This window comes from Haemaphysalis longicornis, unplaced genomic scaffold (assembly GCF_048455015.1).
Source record: "Haemaphysalis longicornis isolate Haplotype H1 unplaced genomic scaffold, Haemaphysalis longicornis Haplotype H1 scaffold_3, whole genome shotgun sequence".
Lineage (NCBI taxonomy): Eukaryota > Metazoa > Arthropoda > Arachnida > Ixodida > Ixodidae > Haemaphysalis > Haemaphysalis longicornis.
The window spans coordinates 187,694,191-187,700,190 of record NW_027526335.1 but is presented as its reverse complement, the minus strand read 5'-3'; the positions used below and the strand labels follow the sequence as shown (position 1 = coordinate 187,700,190).

Below are 6,000 nucleotides of genomic sequence, written 5' to 3'. Positions count from 1 at the left end.
GCGAAAACGTTTTGGGCATTCTTTACACACTGTGATGTGGTCGCCATTGCAGAGGTCGCATTTCGGATGGCATGGGTGGTACAGCGCTGGGTCTCTCACGCCGCACCTCTCACAGGTGCGGATTCCGACGTTGACACATACGTCTGCTCTATGTCCTATACAGTGACAGTTGGTGCAGTATGAAATGGTCTTCTTATAGATGAAGCATTTCATCTCTACGCCCTTGTAATAAATGTAAAAGGGTACCTTACCCTCATAAAAAATCCTGTTGTGTTTTTGATGTATTTCTGTAGAGTTTTGTCTTCCTCTTGTGTAGAGATTTTGTAGAGTTTGTGAAGAATTTTTTTGACGAGCTCTTGACGTGTTTCAACAAGTATTTGGCCACGGAGTTTCTGTAGAGAGTTTGACGAATGATTTTCTGTAGAACTTATGATGTATTTTTGCAGCCTTTTTACGTACATTTATGCGTACTTCTTGATGCACTTCTCATGGAGTTTCTGTAGAGAGTTTGACGAGTGATTGTCTGTAGAACTTCTGACGTATTTTTGCAGCCTTTTTAAGTAGATTTATGTGTACTTCTTGATGCACTTCTATGGCTTTTATGATGACATCTTATGTACTTCATGACGTATTCTTACGGACCTTCTTCATTTATTTCTGCGTACTTCCTGACGTGTTCTTGCCATTTTTGTAATGGGTTTCTTGAACTACATGAATATTTTAGGTCAGCAAATTGATACATAATTACACATTTTACGCTTTGCTGCAAGTAAGTGTTATTGGGCAAAATAGGGGCATTTTTGGCAGTCACAAGATGTAAATCGGCAGCATTGATAGTCACACATAAATTTAGTCAGACAGCGACAGCTAGCTGAAAGACCAGCCAGTCAAAGCTGCTGAAATATACAAGCAGAGACAAAACTCAGCGACTCACGATCGATTTAATTCTGAGACAGAACTATGCAGCTGACTGACCGACAGCCTTGATTTTCCGTGACACTACGGACAGGAGGGTCGCCTTGATTAGTTGCTGTGGCACGGCAAACTTGGCACATGTGCAGGCTGGAAAGAAACAAAAAGCAAGCTGATATCAGAATACAACATATCAAAAGTAACATTTTTTTTTAAAATATCCTTTTTTTGCTGAAGTTCTGTTTTTAGTTTGACTCTCTTCGATGCTGATATTTAGCCCATTTTTAATTTCCTTAAATACTAATTTGATGATAAATTCTTAGCAAGAATACACTAATTCTCATTTGAATACTTGTGTCATTGCTTGAATTTTTTAAGGTTGCATGTGTGCTAAATTATTTTTACATGAACCGTACCAGCAGTGGTAGTAATTCAAAAGATTTTGCTCACAAATACATGATCTCCCAGTATAAAAAGCCACCTCATGTCACCAGACGTTCGGCACCAGCAAAAATGACTGAAGGCTAATAAAGTTTTATCTGAATCCCCAGAATGACAGGTTACCTGCCAAAAAAAGCTATCCAATAAAAGCACCAATGACTTGGGTTCACTTATGAATAATGTTTGGACACCTAAATAGCTTGTGCACCTGTATACACAGGACACCTATGCGGTTATCATTCTCATTCTCTGTATATGTCCGTTGTTATGTCTTGTGCAGTTGTAAGTAGCTGGCACACATGAGAAGCCCAACAATTTGTTTTAGGCAATATAGATGTCCACAGGACCACTGCTGTACAAGGAAGGCTCACTAAGTGTAAAAAGTACTGATTATTATTTTGTTGTAAGCAGCCATGATGCAGCTTCGATGTCTGCTCTCTATCAATTATCATCAGCTATTTTGCAATGCCATGACGTTTTTTTAGCTTTCGAATTCATTCATTGCTGAGACGTGCGAAGGAAAGTTTGATCCCCCGCTTAAGCGGGCAAACATGTGCATCCCCCGCTTTGATAGACGAGAAATATCCAAAATACTATCCACATTAAAAACCACTGTTCTGAACGGTGTGCAGGAAACAAGTTGCCGTAATTTATGGACAATTTATGCTCAGATGTCAGCTATTTTGAACGCATAGTATTCTATGGCTAGCAACACGTAGTGTTGTACGGCTTCGAGCAAATTTTCATTCATGGTTTTTTACCACGGTAGCTTTTTCCAATGCAAAAAACCCCTAATGACATGATGGACATTCCATAATGGTTAGCGTGAAGACGAAATACATATAAGCAAAACTCTTCCAACCTACTACCATTGGTAGCGTGGTTCATGTCAACACTGCTTAGTATGCTGGCAAGGCGGCCTTGGGCAGACACAAGGAAAAACACAAATTCACAAAGAAAAGTTACAGAGCTTCCTTAAATATATTCGGTTCGTTTCAACGCAAAAATTAATGCAGGTTAAAAAGCTGTTGAAACGAGGAGAGACTAAGCGGCACAGAAAACGACCTGCCTTGTGCTGCCGTAAAGGGTGCCAAATAAAACAAAAATAAAACAAAGGATGCTGTCCGTGTGGGGAGACGTGAGCCAAAGCAGAGCAAAAATAAGCAATGGGGTGAACTATTTTGTCATGAGCAGCGTCAACAAACCAAAATGTACAACTGTAGTAATGTTGGTAAATAATCAGCTCCACAGTGCAAAACATACAGAACAAAGGGACAAGAAAACACAGGACAGGCTCTGAAGTTACACAAAAATATGCCGCCAATAGATGCACAAAAACAAAATTTAACCCGATGAAAGCCTCGGGCATTATTGGGTTAAGTTTCTCTCATTTTTTGTATGCATGCTGGGTATACATTTTTCTGCAACTCCAATAAGTTTATTTTAGTTGACATTCAGAGCTTGTCCCATGTTTTCTTTTCTCTCTGTCCTGTCGGTTTTGTGCTGAGGATATAGACATGCACAATTGCAAGAAACGCAATGAAGACGAATAAACTACAATTGCTACACACTACGTGAAAGTCCCTAACAAGGATTTCTGTCCAAAAATTTTTAAGTAAGCATTGAACCAAATATTTCAAAGCTGGAGCTATACTAACAGCTCACTGTGTATGAAGAGATCTGTGAAGGAAGTTTGAACAGCCACAGGTATGGATAATGCATGTTGTCATATTTATAGCTTTAATAGCAGCAAAAAAGACAACAGAATTTTTTGAGTAATTTTTAAGTTTCAAATGTCTCTATCAACGTGCACGGCTACGGATAAGTCATCACCTGACAATTATAACCAACCAAACTTCGCACGCCCACAGAATAGTCATCAGGCACAAATATGTACGTGAAATATTTCCTTTTCTTTACTGTTCATGCTCTTATTGGAGCAGCCAAACGTACACTGGCACTAAATATTGAGTAGAAAGTGTTCACAATTTACATTAAATACAGTAGTCAAATCCCGTCAACCCTAATAAACAGAGCAATAAATCCTTCAAGTAAATTTTGCAAAAAGCCATAACTTGCTTGATGCTTGAAAAAGTTTTCTAGCAAAAGAATATGTTACCAGGCAAATTGCCGCTTGTAAAACATGAAAAAAAAAACAGCATGAAAATTGGACCTAAGCTCACAATTGCAAAAACACAGGACAAGAACAAGTGCTATTTCTCAGCTGTTCATCAACACAAAGAATGTATATATGCACCGAAATATCGCGCTGGTGCCCAAATGCTTCAATAATGCCAGGCGTTTCGAACAGGCCGAACTTCCCGACATCCCTATGTGCATCCAAAAGAAAAAATTGTGTGTAAGGTGTTGAACCAAGATTTATTTTTCTCTCTTTGCGTCACACAATGCATTAATGATTTAGCCAACGAAATGGGCACTGACCACTTGCGACAGGTAAAATTGCGATTTGGCCCACTTGCCCACCATTTCCTCCCCATTGTGGGGCGTGAAATCGTGACCAGCAATTCAGTGGGGCTAGGATTTTAGGGCAAAGCAGATACCAACCAGCCCACAAGGTCATTAAAGCTTTTATGAAGGGATGCTCAGCAGGGCACTACTGTTAAGTTGAATCAATCTGAAGTTTTTTCATGCATATTTAGGTTTTTTTTATCATTACGCGCACTGCTTCGGTTGACGAGAGGGATGGTCTGCCTTTATAAATCCAACTTGGGGGTTCTACGCGCTGAAGCTATAGCTGGTCTTGATGGGTGCAGTAGTGAAGTGCCGGCACTTTCGTTTTTTTTTTCTTTCATTCCAAAATTGACTGCCGTGGCCGAAAGAACCTCTTGAAATGGTTGGCATCATTCGAGATTCAGCAGCACATCTGCGTCTCCACAAAAATTCAGTATATACATACATTTAGTGTGCAATAAACAAATGAGAGTCAGCTCGTACCTTGTGTTGTTTAGATTGCAAATCTACATCAAGCATTCGCAGTGCTACGTTGTGTCGGAAAAAATCTAATCTGCACAAATAGTCACCAAAAACAGCACTGGTGTAAGATTGCTTAAACACCTTCAAAGAGTCCCTCGTGAAAAAATGACGACTTCAGATTACCGAAATTCCGTTGTGCATGTAACAGGAAGACGAGGTCTGTAAAAACCATAAAAGAAACGTGTTCACCCACTTTTGCATAGACTGCCAAACAGTCGGCGGTGCCCGATGAGGAAACAGCCTCGGTCCTTGAAGTAGGCCGCACCAAGAAGTCATTTTGAATGCAAGTTGCACCAGTCAGCAGCCTGCAACATGTAAGTTATTAGCAAACGACAGGCCAGACACCAGAATCATACTCTGCCTTAAACCTGCGAAATCCCAAATGCTGCGTTACTCTGATCACCAAGGTGTGTTGCACACTAAAATTCATTAAGCTGGAAATTCCGTAAGTGACCCAAATTTAACAGCCATCCTTGAATATTTTTACTTGGTTCTGAATGGTTAATTTACGTTTGCGATGCTACAGTAAGAGTACGAAGCGCAACCAGCGCTACTCATACTACTGTACCAGTTACGACATGCGTGTAGTTCTGACGTTACAAATAAATTCGGGTTCCATACACTTTGTTTATTCCAACATGTCACGACCAAACTGAGCGTTCAAAAAGATTACTCATTCAATCGAAACGCGAAAAAACATCCAGATGGCATTCTAATCTAATGCTGTACGCTCGGAAGTCACTCGATTTATTATTTTATTCTAATGCTACACGCACGGCAATAATTCAATTTATTGTGCACGTTTTTTAACTGAAACTATTATGACGGGAAAAAAAACGGCATCTGCAAAACGAAACAAAAACCAGGAGTGCATATCATGCTAAAAGTACACGATTTGCGTTTAATGCATACACACTTATTATCGTACCCGCACTCCTATTCTCATATTCGCACTCTCCAGCTTCCCTTATTTCATTTCATATCAAAACATTCGGCTAGCAAAACAGAACAGGACACACACACACTACACCAAACACAGTGCTAGAAATTGCGTGAGAATTGATTCTGTTTACACACGCAACGGCCAGGTACAAAGGTCTACCGACAGATCTGCGCAACGCACAAAGCGAGTCACTGAAATCGTTAGGACTAACCGCTTACGCGGACCGCAGTTCGCGAGCAACTCTGCTACGATAAATACATATGACAAGAAAACAAAGTTCACTAGTACTCACTTACCTTCACTACTTCGCAGTATTTCTTCGTCCGGTAGATAAATCCATGGTAGTCAAATCACCGAAACAACGAAAGTTGAAGGCGTGCACACCCGTGCCGTCAACGGCCAGTAGCACACGCACCGATACGGAGTGCAGATAGGACGGTCGTGCTCGCCGCGCAGGACTTTCCTGTCTCATGTTCGTCCGAGGGAAAAACTAGTTCCTTAAATGACACCCACCTTGAAAAAAACGCGTGGCGAAATAGATGCCCAAGTTATTGGTAAATACAGATATTAGTTGCCAGTTATATACAAGAAAAGCTTGAGCGTGGGGTTTTTTTAAAGGAAACAGTAATTGTACCGACAATGTAGATTACGGCATTTAAGGCAATTTCAGGGTCTACGGTGGAAATACAGCTGGCGTGGGGTGGGCGCCG

The 6,000-nt window shown here is 40.6% G+C and overlaps 1 long non-coding RNA gene across 1 annotated transcript; it reads right to left on the bottom strand.

Moving 5' to 3' along the window:
• Nucleotides 1-467: 467 nt before the first annotated feature.
• LOC144175885 (uncharacterized) lies at nucleotides 468-5,726 on the bottom strand. Its single transcript, XR_013323709.1, has 3 exons — nucleotides 5,587-5,726; nucleotides 4,541-4,652; nucleotides 468-1,062 (listed from the first exon to the last, which is right to left on the bottom strand). It is a non-coding gene; the product is annotated as an uncharacterized LOC144175885 (long non-coding RNA).
• Between the last annotated feature and the right edge of the window lie 274 nt (nucleotides 5,727-6,000).